This window comes from Ovis aries, chromosome X, assembly GCF_016772045.2.
Source record: "Ovis aries strain OAR_USU_Benz2616 breed Rambouillet chromosome X, ARS-UI_Ramb_v3.0, whole genome shotgun sequence".
NCBI lineage: Eukaryota > Metazoa > Chordata > Mammalia > Artiodactyla > Bovidae > Ovis > Ovis aries.
Genome location: NC_056080.1, coordinates 137,743,645 through 137,757,873, shown reverse-complemented (window position 1 = coordinate 137,757,873; position 14,229 = coordinate 137,743,645). Strand labels below are relative to the sequence as shown.

General features: G+C 38.2%; 1 protein-coding gene across 6 annotated transcripts in view; it reads left to right on the top strand.

Moving 5' to 3' along the window:
• Positions 1-14,229, top strand: part of DIAPH2 (diaphanous related formin 2) — a 1,000,797-nt gene that overhangs the window by 748,571 nt on the left and 237,997 nt on the right. The window lies entirely within an intron of this gene.

Sequence of the window (14,229 nt, the reverse complement as noted above, 5' to 3'; positions counted from 1 at the left end):
AGATTCAATCCATGGGTTGGGAAGATCCCCTGGAGAAGGGAATGCAACCCACTCCAGTATTCTTGTCTGGAGAATTCCATGGACAGACCATGGGGTCGCAAAGAGTCGGACACGACTGAGCGTCTAACACACAGAAACTGAGGAATTCCCTGTGGGTTTATCTTGTAGCCTAGGCTCCTGGCATTTTTTCCAGACCCTTTTAGCAGCTACCTAGCTATTCTTTCAAGTAGGTTTTTAGAGAAAGCAGATTCATAACTTAACTTGGTTCCACTGCTTTGCCATTCTTACTGTAAAATTCTTTATATTTTTCAAACAGAGCTTCTCTTCTTAGAGTTCAATCACTGGCCCTGTTATTTTGCTTCTGGTAATCTGGAAGATATCAGATACGCTTTGTCCTTTAAACAAATATCTACTTGATGTCTGTGGATCGAGTTATATCCCGTAATCCCATCTTTTCTGAGCTTAGTCATCCATCTTTTGTTCATGGTTTGGCATTTCCTTTATTTTTTAAAAAATATTTTATGTTATTTGGCTGCACCGGGTCTCAGGTGGGGTACATGGGATCTTTAGTTGCAGCACGTGGGATCTAGTTCACCAACCAGGGATTGAACCCAGGCCCCCTGCATTGGGAGTGCAGAGTCTTAGCCACTGGACCAGCATGGAAGTCCCTCCCTTACTCTTCACCACAGTTTACCTCAGATTTTTATACATCCTCTTATATATCCCTTAACAGTGGATCCGGACTTCCCTGGTGGCTCAGATGGTAAAGCATCTGTCTACAATGCGGGAGACCCGAGTTTGATCCCTGGGTCGGGAAGATCCGCTGGAGAAGGAAATGGCAATCCATTCCAGTGCTGTTGCCTGGAAAATCCCATGAACAGAAGAGCCTGGTAGGCTACAGTCCATGGGGTCGCAAAGAGTCAGACACGACTGAGCGACTTCACTTACTTAACAGAGCATCCACATTTGTGAGGTCTGAGTTTACATTAATTGGGAAGATCCATTTAGGGGAAATATGTAAAAATATTTTTCTTCTGCAACCTTTGCAAAAACACATGGGCAGATGAACATGTTGCCAGTGCCCCTCCCCTCCTCCATGTAGGTGAGGAGTCCTGACGCTCTTGCTTCATTTAGCTTCATGGTAAATCTGCCCTTGCCCTTAGAGTTGTTTGCCTGTAAATTAAGCACAACTATTTAAAAAAGGCCGAACTGTTAAAAGAGAAAAACCCAAGTCAGAATATTGTTATTACATGTGCTAAACTAGTATTTACACCAAATTACTCATCACTGTCTTCATTAATTAAAAATACTTACTACATGCTGCCTTTTATTAGATGCTCTATTCAGATTATACTTGAACGCTTATCTGAATATATCATACCTGAAGCTGACAAACCAACATAGCACCTGCCCTTTCAGAAGCTGTTCAACTAAGGACTGAAGCAACATGCAGAAAGGAAATATTTGGATAACTGAATGCGTGTTAATACTTAACATATACTAACATCATATAAAGTTTCCTGGTGGCTCAGACAGTAAAGAATCCACCTGCAATGTGGAAGACCTGGGTTCAATCTCTGGGTTGGGAAGATCCCCTGGAGAAGGGCATGGCCACCCACTCCAGTATTCTGCCCTGGAGCATCCCATAGACAGAGGAGCCTGGCAGGCTACAGTCCATGGGGTCGTAAAGAGTTGGATATGACTGAGCAACCAAGCACAGCACAACATCATATATGGGAAAGAGGAGCATATCTTGACATGATGGTTACGGAAGCAGTCCTTGGGGTCTCCAGTTTTATCCAAGGGCATGGAAGTGTTAAATTCACTGCAGGGCCACCTTGACCTCTAGGGGACGTCTTGCCATGCTTTTCTGTGCCTTATCAGCTTTCCTTTTTTATTTGTGTTGCTTGGCTCCCACTCCTTGTTTAATGTTATATATATGTACGTTTCTCTACATATAAAAATTATCCTGATTGTTCAGACATCAATAAAGGGAAAGGTGCTTCCCCATAATTACTGGAAGGACATCTTGCTGTTAATATCTTGGAAGGTAAGACAGCAACTCATCAATCACTTTTTACTTAGAAGAGCACAGAGTTCTGACTGGCAATCAAGATGGCTTTGTGAAAAGTAAATTGAGCAAAGCCATATTCATTTACTTCTGTGAAAGAGTCTGTGCTTTGTTAGTCTAAGAGAGTACATTTTTATTCACAAAGAATTTGGTTCCCTCCCCTGGTGATAGACAGGGAAGCCTGGTGTGCTGCAGCCCATGGGGTCGCAGAGAGTCAGATAGGACTGAGTGATTGAACTGAACATGTGACTTTTATTCACAATGATTTTTTAAAAAGTAGGATCTACTCTCTAGACTCTAGAATGCTATTTCAATGGACAATCTAAGAGATTGGCTTAAAGAATTCTAACACTCTAGTCTTTCTTTAGATGACCCCTAAGTGTCAGGAGCACAAGTTCACTTCAGTTCAGTCACTCACCCTGCCTTCAATCTTTCTCAGCATCAGAATCTTTTCCAAAGAGTCAGTTCTTCCCATCAGGTGGCCAAAGTACTGGAGTTTCAGCTTCAGCATCAGTCCTTCCAATGAATATTCAGGACTGATTTCCTTTAGGATTCACTGGTTGGATCTCCTTGCAGTCCAAGGGACTCTTAAGAGTCTTCTTCAACACCACAGTTCAAAAGCATAAGTTCTTCAGCACTAAGCTTTCTTTATAGTCCAACTCTCATATCCATACATGACCACTGGAGAAACCATAGCTTTGACTAGATGGGTCTTTGTTGTCAAAGTATTGTCTCTGCTTTCTAATCTGCTATCTAGGTTGGTCATAGCTTTTCTTCCAAGGAGCAAGCGTCTTTTAATTTCATGTCTGCAGTCACCATCTGCAGGAGCACAAGAACCTTGTGTATAATACTTTTGCTGATTCTCCTACATGGTAGTTACTCAAGGAATGTTTCCTGCTTCTCAGAGAAGACGGAAGTCACTGGATGCAAATATGGCTCCTTTTGTCTTACCTTTCTACTTCCTGGGCCTTTTCTTCATTTCCCTGTCTTTCACATCACCCAAAGGACAGAAAAATTGTCAGTGGCAATATGTCCTGAGGATTTTTTAACACTTTATTAGAATTTATTTACATATAAAAATTAATATGCATATGCAAATTATGTATATAAATATATATGAATATTTTTGGATGTGTGTCTTCCCTCAGAAGTAGGTTCACTGAGGAACTAGTCAAATGTAAAATAATTAAGGGCATCGAGCAGATAGCATAGATACAGGAACATGTACACATTCACTAGAAAGATTTTTGATTCTTCACATATGATTTTTATCATGAATCAGTGGTATATGAGGAGGGACTATTTTTTAAACTCAAATCAGAAGTGTTTAGAGTTTAAGGACTTTTACCACCATTGTTATCTTAATCAAAAGATAATAACATTTCCCAAAATATTTTGGAAATGCCTGTTTTAGGTTTTTCCTAAAGGTTATGTAGCACGTGCTTTAGATCTTTTCAGGAGTACTAAATCTTTGCAATTTGAGGGTGGATTTGATTTTTAAAAACAGCCTAAAGTGATATTGAGCCAAGTTTTATTAATAAGAAGTATGATCGAACAGGGTAACCAAGTCTCTGGTCAAAAATATTGTGAATCTAAATTAATGAGACTGATTTTATTTGATTCAGAGGTCAATTCTGAAAGAGGAGTTTCAATCACAGTGTAATAGCCCTCACCAAAATAAGTCTGTGGCTTCCCAAGGTGGCCATTTGAAGGATGGGGTTCCTGGTTTAAATAGATATATTGGAACCAATCTTGTAAATTTACAGTTGCACCTTATAATGCTACAAAACAAATGCTATGATAAGTTGAGAGAATTAGAGGATGACAACTGGGAATATCCTTACTGTAGATACTGGTTAACCCATCTTTTAAGGTATATTTTCCTAGCTTTGTTTATTTTGGGGAGTGCGGGGCATACATATGAGAATGTCCAACAAGTAGAGAAAACCCAGGGCAAAACCTAAACATTAGTAAATCCATAGAAAAAACTCTCTGAGAGTTGTTATTTTAGAAAATGATATTGAGCGACTTAATTTGGAGTCTGGACTAATTTTCTTAAAGGCCTCTCTGACCCCATCCTTCCTCCTAACACTTACCCTACGAACTAGGAAATTCACTCCACACATTTGAGAATCAGCTTTACTTTTGTGGGACTCATTGGGCACCAAAGTGGTTCCTAGGGACATGTTATACTGTTATAACATTATAACGTGTCTAAGGAAACACATTATACTGTTTTATGTGTTTATACATGTAAAGACTTTTAAGGAAGATATTGACCAGGTTTCTATTTCTCAGCAGATGATAGGCAAGCTATGGGCTGGAGAAACTGATAGCTTTTAGTTAGACATAGGGAAGCATTTCCTTTTCAAAGTGATTAACTATCAGCATTGGTTCCTGTGGGAGGTCATGGAACCCTACTCACAGGCAGAAGACTGCAGCGAGCGCTGGGGGGTCTTTCCTGTTCTGAGTGTATATTTCTCCTTGTCAACATAATTTAATATTCTTATTCAAGTCTCCGAGGTGCTTTTCAACCCACCCAAATTTGTCTCATTGAAAACCTTATTGATTGTGCTGCTGCTTCTATCGTCTAAGATGGTAACTAATAAGGCAGTAAACTCAGCTCACAGAGCTGAAACATGCCACTTGTTTTGCCATGTCCCCCCACCCAACCCTCCTCGAGATGTTTTCCCATTTATCAGTCACTTTAGAATTTCATTTTGTTCCTTTGATTCAAAATAGAATTTTTAAAAGAAAATTATAGATTAACTTCCTGTAGGCACTCAAAGCGCTTCATAGAGTTTAATCAAGTCAAGGTCCATAGAGGCATGTCAAACTCAATTGTTTTTCTTTCCCAGATGGAGAGAGGGATATTCCAATGGCTATGAAGAAAAATATGTCTGTAGAAACCTGCAGCATTGGAAAACCTCTACCATGCTCCAGATTGTAGATTAACTTCTAACTAATCAGAGTTCAGCATTCTAATGGACTGTGACGAGAGGGGCAGATTTTCCTCCAACTTCAGATCCCATGGTTTTTGCAGTTGTAAGGCAAATTTTAAAAGAAGGCCTTGGGGATTATAGCCAGCCTTCATTACAAAGCATGACCACTTTGTAACCAACTGCAAGTTTAATATCCAAGGAGATTTGCACATAACAGTCTTCTTTTTTTCCTTCTTCCCTTTTTGAATAATTTACCTTTGAGATTCTCTTCACGACCACACTGGTGTGCAAAGATCTGTTTGTCTGTCAAATCTCCTGATATGTACAGCGTGTGAAAGATGCATTAATTTTTTATTTGTTTCTTAAGGAGGCTGAACAGAAAGCTGGTTGTGCTGAATACAAGAGAGGGCTGGAATTCACTTACTTGTCTTCCTCTCCTGCAACAGATCAGATTCTTCTATGAGTCTCCCCTCTGCCAAAAGGGAGTTAGATATACAAATAAACTCAAGCAAGTTTTCATCTAAACCTTCCACCCGAACCTGAGACAGTTTAGTCTGAAACCAAAAGATCACTGGCAAAGCTATGTGTTACAAATGTGTGTGGATCATGCAGGGAAAACAAACATCTCCTTTCCAAAATGAAAACAGATTGTTTCCTTGTAACCTTGGAGGTTCTGTGCAAACACTAATCTCTACACAAGTGACTTTTCACTGCAGTGTGTGGTGCTATTTCCACGTGACAAATGTCATGGATTTCAGGCCTTGGAAACACTACACACTGGCATTTTAAAGAAAGTAAATACAGAAGTCAGTGAACCATAACCTTTGGATGATCTGGAGAGCCAACCATTTGAAGGTGGGTGATGTTCCCGGCCACTCAGATTTTCCACAAGAAAGAAATATGAGAAGTGTAGGGAATTACGTGTAGAGATGTTTTTGGGAATTTCATGTTTTGAGAATTCCCAGGCAGAAAATTATTATTATGTAAATTGACGAACTCCAGCTTCCAGTTCTTAGAAAATGTGAAGCATATCGAAAGTTTAACTAGGTTTGACCTTTTATGTAAGGAAACTACAGTGATGGGGGGTGGAGCTAGGAAGTTCATTAGTGGATTATTTTATCTAAGATGATAAGGGAAATCCTCACTGATTAGGAGACATTTAAACTTTGCAACCCCATGGACGTAGCCCACCAGGTTCCTCTGTCCATGGGATTTCCCAGGCAAGAATACTGAAGCAGTTTGCCATTCCCTTCTCCAGGAGATCTTCATGACCCAGGGATCAAACCTGGGTCTCTTGCATCTCCTGCATTGGCAGGCGGGTTCTTTACCAGCTGAGACACCGGGGAAGCCCTTTTGGTAGCTCTGTGTGAGAGCAGAAAGAACACGAGTGTAAAGTCTCTGAGGGAAATTCAGCAGTGAGGATAGAACTGAATGACCCAGGACAAGTAGGAGAGGACCAGATCATGTAGGCTGTTGGAAGGGCTGGTTTTTCTCCAGCTCTGAGTAGGAGTAGATGCCTTCTCTGACAAAGAGACCAAGAGGAAGGAGGAGGAAGGAAGGAAGCAGAAAGACACAACTTTAGGGGAAGGTGAAAATTAAGTATGGGAGAGGGCAGTCTAAGCTAGTAAGGAGGTGGAGAAAGAACAATCTGGTCTATAGGAAGGAGAGAACATAGCATCTCTCCAGAATCTAAGAGGGTAGAAAATATCTATTTTGTCTGATTTGGTTATTTGGCCTGCACTTCTGTGATTCATACCTTATTTACAAAGGTTAATAAGCACGACTTGAATCTCTGTCTAACTACAGTATCAATACATTTGTTCCGTGTCTATTACAGAGACACCTAAGTACTCGAGCAAGCTAATCAAGGTTTCAATTACCCCAGTGAGAAAGAAAGACTTCTCAGTTACAATCATAGTTGATTGGTTGATGAAGTATTCATGAGATCTTGCATAAGAGGAATTTTATAGGTCATTTGTACTGTAATAAGTGGAAATATCTGGGAAGGAAAAAAAAAAGTTTAGCAGTATTACAGTGCTTACAGAGTCTTCAGAGGTACTGACTCTCAGAGTATGGTGGCTGCAGCTGAAAATTTTGTGCCCTGAGTATTTGTCACGACTCCTTCAGTCCAATATGCCCTCTAAACACAGTGAAACTAGAGAAAAGGAATATCTAAAGCTCTTTGATGTTAATTAAAGAGTAAGATTCCTTCTTTTCTTTAACGGAAAGCCTTAATTTGTGCCCAAATCATTGCGCTATCTTATATAGGGTTTTTTTTTTTTTTTTTTGCTAATCATCTGGTTGTTCAATTCTTTGTTCAGAGGCTGAAAAGCTCATCTCTCACATTGTGTAACCTGATATCATCATTCTCAAATGGGAGTGAGAAAGATCTGGAAGAGTAGATGAGTCCAGATTTACTGTGACCTTTGGTATTCTTTAGGATATTCACCCAGTTATCCTAACAAATAGGGACCTCAGCCGAAGTTCCACATCGGTAGTGGTAACATATATTGGGATCTGAGTTTCCCAGCAACTCTTATCCTTGATTACAGGCAAGTGCAGCAAACTGCAGAAATGTCTAGGAGCCAGAACAGTTCAAGCAGAGTGTGTTAGGTATCTATCTATATGTAACAGAGTGTTGGAAAGGAAAGAGAATTTTGTTAAAGAAAAGTATTTTGGAAGATGATAATGAGGCATCATACATAGAATTGCCTTTCCCTCGCATTGTCATGCTCAGCACATCGCTGGGACAGGGAAAGGACATTGCTTCTATAACCCTAGTTCACTGGTCTGGACAACCTTTCCATCTCTAGCTATCTTGCCTCCAGTTATGCCTGAAATTACATGAGAACCCCACCAACAAGCAAAAAGATTATATCATCATATCTTCTCTTTGAAATCATCCAGTAGATGGTTTTCCAGCAAGACTTTGTTATTCTTATCGTTTAGTCACTAAATCATGTCCGACTCTTAGCCCACCAGGCTCCTCTGTGCATGGGATTTTCCAGGCAAGAATACTGGAGTGGGTAGACATTTCCTTCTCCATTGGATCTTCCCCACCCAGGGATCGAACCCACATCTATAGTGTCTCCTACATGGCAGGCAGATTCTTTACCACTGAGCCACCAACTAGCAACCTCCTATTGGTCACTTGAGAGTTTTGCAAAGTCTCGGGTAGAGGACTGAGTGTACGCTAATTCTCCTTTAAGCAGAACAAATGAATACGACATTCTGAGATAAATACAAAAGAAATAAAACTTCTTATTTCCGGGTCAAATGGCCTTGGAGTATGGGCTTTATTTTCTCAGGGAGATGACAGAACTAACTCCAGATGTTAAAAAAACAATAACAGGAAAAAAAAAATCTACTGCCTTTCCCCAGGAAACTTCATCTCTCTGTTTTTGCCACAGTCTCATAACGTGTGTTGAACTCTAAATAAGATGATATGTGAATTTCATTATTAGACTACATAGCAAAATATTCTGTGATGTTTTGTTTCTTAGATCTGTTAAGTATAGTATATTAACACCAGAATTTCCCCCCAAAATTATTGTTTGTTCTATCTGTATCTTTTTATTCATGAATTGAGAAGGCAAGTCCTGTCTGTATAAAGTTTTGGGGTCTGAGAAAGAGTGTATGTTTTGTTTCTTCATAGTTTTACTGGATGTTGCAAGATTTCTATATCAAAAGGAAACCTCCCCATCCCCAGTGCACATGCGCACATGTTCGCAAGCCTCTGGGCTAGGGTTTTGAAAGGGAGTACAGATCCTGAACTGGTATTGCCCAACTGTGAAATTATATAATAATAATAACCACCCCATTTACCACATACTTCTTTAATGTGCCAAGCACTGTGCTTAATGGCTTCAGATGCAATATCTCAAAAATTCACAGACCAACACTGTGAAGTACAGGTATTTCGTATTTCAGCAAAGCAGGCTTAGCACAGTTAAGTAAGTGGGCCAAGGAGATAAAGCATGATGGTCGCTAGACAGCTAGGATTTAAGCCAGATTTCTTAGCTCCTAAAGGCCATCCTGTGTTCACAAGGGTATGCTGCTCTACTCAGAATGTTTAGATTATGGGTCTTGACTTGAGAGGAACAAAATATAATAGGCCTCTTTCAAATCATTTTTACTCTGGGCATAAAATTCCTGGGTCAGGAAATTTGAGAAATCTTACCAACAAGATGCATTATAAAATGGATCCTTAGAATCACCATACTTGTCTAAGAAACAGAAATTTACAGTATCCAGGTCAGCAGTTCTTTGATTTGAATTTTAAGTGTCCTGTGTTATTTTAAAAGAGATTAAAAGAAACAATTTCAAATTCTGAAATGGTAGTATAAGACAGAAAGAAGGTAAAAGAAAAAAAAACCTCCAACAGCACAGTTTGAATTAAAGCGAAAAAGAATCAGATGCTAGGACAGTTCAAGATAAAAGATGTGGAGAGAATTCACTTATTTCACTGAGTTTTCATCAAACAATTATCTCTCGCTGATTCACCTTTAGTGTATTAAAAGATTTTCAATATAATGTATACCAGGTTTCTTTATATTGTTGCCAAATGATTTGACTCAGGATCATTTGTGGATCCTTCTGACATCCCTGATCAATGAAGAAACACTCAGTGGCGTGATCACAGTGTGCCTCTGGCAACAGCATTGCCAATTTTTTCACCAGGACATTTTCAATACATTCTTTTAAGGTTGTGTGACTCTCTTCTAATACAGCTTCCAATACTGAAAATGAATCACAATCTTGCCAAGGATATTCTCACAGATACCCAGGATAATTCAAAACTCAAAAGAGAAAAAAATAAATTTCTAGTTTAGTTTTTTTTTTTCCATGAGTGCCAAGTTATAGTGACATATATATATATATGGATTTTTAAAATTACCTTTAAGGGACTTCCCTGGTGGTCTAGCTGTTAAGACTCTGCGCTTCTATTTCTGGGGACACGGGTTTGATCCCTGGTGGGGGAACTAAGATCCTGCATGCTGTGTGGTGGGACCAAAATAAATAAATAAATAATGTTACCTTCAATGCCAGTGATATGGTACAGTTGAAAATCATGTTCCGTATGCTTATGAGGGTAGATGGTATCAAGATGCTACATTGCTAGTCAAGGATCACATCCTCGTGTCTTCCCAAAAAGAGAGAGGGGATTGTGCAAATTAAGCTATTGAAAAGGTCATGTGTGCTTACCATTTACTTTCAGATGTTTCTTTCACATATAATAATGACTGCCATCATGTAGTGAGTATTCCTCTGTACCAGGCATCGTCTTCAGTTTTATATAAACATTATTTCCCTTAATCTGTTGTAATTTGAGTGTAGTACTAACTGGTGCTAGTGGTAAAGAACCCGCCTGCCAATGCAAAAAGATGTAAGAGACGCAGGTTCGAATCCCTGGGTCAGGAAGATCCCTTGGAGGAGGGCGTGGCAATGCACTCCAGTATTCATGCCTGGAGAATCCCATGGACAGAGGAGCCTGGCAGTCTACTGTCCTTTGGGTCGCAAGGAGTTGGACATGACTGAAGTGACTTAGCATCTCCGTTCTACAGATGTGTAAATTAAAGCTCAGAGAAATGAAGTAACTAACTTGTTCAAGGTCACACAGCTCTTAGGATAAGTGATGGGAACTTGGATATGAAAACAGGTTAAGGTGACTTCAAGATCCATTTTTCTTGCTAATTGCTCTATTTCTCCGTCCCTCAAGTATACTTTGACTTTCAGTGAGATCACAGTGCTTGCAGAGTGCCTCTGAAGTAAGCACTGGGATAAAAAGCCCTTGAATGCAATGGAAGTAAGGAATAGGTTTTGGTGGGCAGTGGTTTTCATTTTTAAATATCACGAGATTGGAAGATGCTCAGTTTGTGTAGACCTAACATGAAAGAGGGTGGCATCTGAGCCCCTTGGAATTTTCTAAACCAGTTTCATTCATTTCTTAAAGTTTACTTGGAATATATGAGAAGTCTTATCATTTACATGAGGTTTGGATTTCGTTGTTGTTGTTGTTGTTGAGCATATGACATTTTTAGTCTGTAGTTCTCATTTGTTAATTATGCCCAACAAAGGAAATAAGGTTTGTAATTTATTCTTATCTTTCAGTGAGGCAATATAGACTTTAAATTAGTGAGAGATTTAAAATGAGGTTGGTGAATACAAAAATTTTACAATCAATCTTGGAGACATTTTTTGTTGCATTTTACTCCTGTGCTTTTTCCTGACTCTTGAAAAATAAATATGCCAGTAAAACTGGCTTTTTTTTTTTTTCTGTAAGCATTTCTTCTCTTGGTGAGGTTACTACCAAAACACTTTCTCAATTAGCATCCTCTTAACAGAACACAGTTCTTCACATTGACAGAATCTAATCAGTTGGCATTCCCAACCCTAAGAAATAATGACTGATGCCTACTCGAGCATCTTGTTGAAGTAGACAAGTTAGCATTTAAAATGTTTAGTGAGGCTCAACAGATATAAAGTGTTGTTAATCACAGTCAATTACTTAAAGGTTTTTTAAAAATTCCAATCTCAAATTTGCTCCTGTTGCTTTTATTCTTTTAATTATTTGGATTTTGTTTTATAAGAATTAGGATGAAAAAAATACATCCCATCCCTCAAAAGAGTTCTCTCATCAGTTTTCATATTTTTTGGAGAGTTAACCAAAATTTCAAAATTTTTGAAATTTCTTATCTTTCTCTCTAGTAAAATTAAAGATTGCTGGTATGAAACCATAGTTAAGATTTCCCTTTCTCATTGTAAATTTATTTCCTATGTAGAGATCATTAAATAGGCATGTGTTTCCCATCTCTAATTTCCTAAAGCCAGAGCCAAAGAGTAAAAGCATCAAGAAGAATAGGATCTTCTTTTTAGCCTGATGCTTCTTCATGAAGGCAGGATTGGTGATATCAGAACTGAATCTTACTCCACAGTCTGTGTTGCTTGAAAAGTACATGCTTCTGTAGATGTCTGCATTCATTTCTATTATTGCCAAGCCACAGAAATTATTTTCCCCTTTGTTTCGGTCTCTTTAAGATTACGCCATTGTGCCATTTCAAATTCTGTGATTGTTTCGTAGTTAAATTTATTCCTGAAACATTTAAGATGTCAACTGATAGGCCTATTGCTTGGTCTGCTTCATTGTTTATAGACTCACATTCATGGTGTTTTAGAAATGCCAGTTGCAAGTCTCCCTTTCATATAGAAATTTAACCCACTCCCCTATGATGAATTTTTCTACTAGTGATTTAGTGATATTATTGACTGATTTTCTTCTAAATTGTATTAGTTTAGATTTTTATATAAACTTTTTTTAGTTTTATTTTTAAGAAATAAAAGAAACAAAATGTGAAGAATGCTATAGAAATAGTATGAGTCAAGTTCATGAACCACATAATGCCTATCAATGATCTATATCATTTCTTTTCTCAGAGTATAGTTTAGATTTGAGCTTTTTTGTATTTTTATAATTATTCTACTATCTTCATTATATAATCTTAGTCTACAAAAGAATACTTATAAAAATATCAACAGTCTTGGGAATAAGGTTACCAAATTTTTCACATAAAAATACTGGATGTCCAGTTAAAGTTGAATTTCAGATAAACTATGCTAAAATCTTTTGTTATCAACGTGTCCCATGTATTACCTGATTTTCTTAGCATGAATATATCCCAAATATTGCATGGATAATGAATGAGTTTTAGTATCAAGATGTCCCAACTATTGCATGAAATTTTTTAATATAAGTATATGCTAAGTATTGAATGGGATATACTTAAACTAAGAAAAAATTAAATTCATGTTATTACTCAGTCACAAAAGAGAATGAAATACTATATGACATTCAAATTTAGCTGAGTGTCCTGTTTTTTATCTGACAACTTTACTTGGAAGGCATCCTGGTAATGAGAGCGAACATATGTGGTTCTGGTATTTAAGTACCTGCAGATCCCCATGGATGGAGGAGCCTGGTGGGCTGTAGCCCATGGGGTCGCGAAGAGTTGGACACGACTGAGCAACTTCACTTTCACTTTTCACTTTCATGCACTGGAGAAGGAAATGGCAACCCACTCCATTGTCCTTGCCTGGAGAATCCCAGGGACCGGGGAGCCTGGTGTGCTGCCATCTATGGGGTCGCACAGAGTCGGACACGACTGAAGTGACTTAGCAGCAGCAGCAGCAGCAGAGCCTTGGACATCTCATTTAACCTACCTGAACCTCAGTTTTACCATCTGTAAAATGATAAATACTAATTGTTTTGTAGGTTTTTTATATATATCTGAAGTTCTTTACTTTAAATACCTGACATGTAATAATTTTCCATTAAAAAATAGCTGTTATTATCAGGACAAGGAAGAAATACAACTGCAAGTTACCAGTTTTTTCTATCTTCATAATAAATGACAGCACTCAACACCTAAATAGTCCAGTAGACTGATAATGGAAGCGTCCATCCACATGTTGGCTGATGGTTCACCAGATCAGAAATCTGACTGGTAATAAAATATACACAAGCATTAACCTCCCTTCTCTCTTCTGCTGCTCACCTCCTCTTATGTTACTTACCAAAGATCATGCCACTTGTTAGTATCAGAGCCTGAATGTATGTTACCTTTTTTCTAAGTTACAATTTTATTTCAATCCTGTCTTTTTCAAATACTTATTTTTTATTTCATTAATTTTTATTGAGATATAATTTACATCTCATAAAATTCACCGTTTTGAAGAACCAAATCAGTGCTTTTTAATATATTCACAAGATTCTGCAACCATCACCACTACATAATTGCAGAACATTTTCATCATGACCAAAAAGAAGCCCCATGCTCATTAGCAGTCATTCTCCATTCCTGCTCCTCCTCTGTCAACCTATAGTCTCTCTCCATGGATTTGGTCTATTCTGGACACTACATATGAATGGTATCTTACCATATGTGGCCTTTTGTGTTTGACTTCTTTCACTTAGCATAATATTTTAAGGTTCATTCATGCTGTGGCATGTATCAGTACTTTATTCTTTTTATGGTCGAATAATATTCCATAAACAGTATGTACCATATTTTGTCTGTCCATTTATCAGTTGATAGGCGTTTGGGTTGTCTCCAGTTATTGGCTATTGGAAATAATGCCTCTAATGAAAAATCTAGCACAAGTTTTTGTATGAACATGTGTTTTCTTTTCTCCTGGATATATATCCAGAAGTGGAATCGT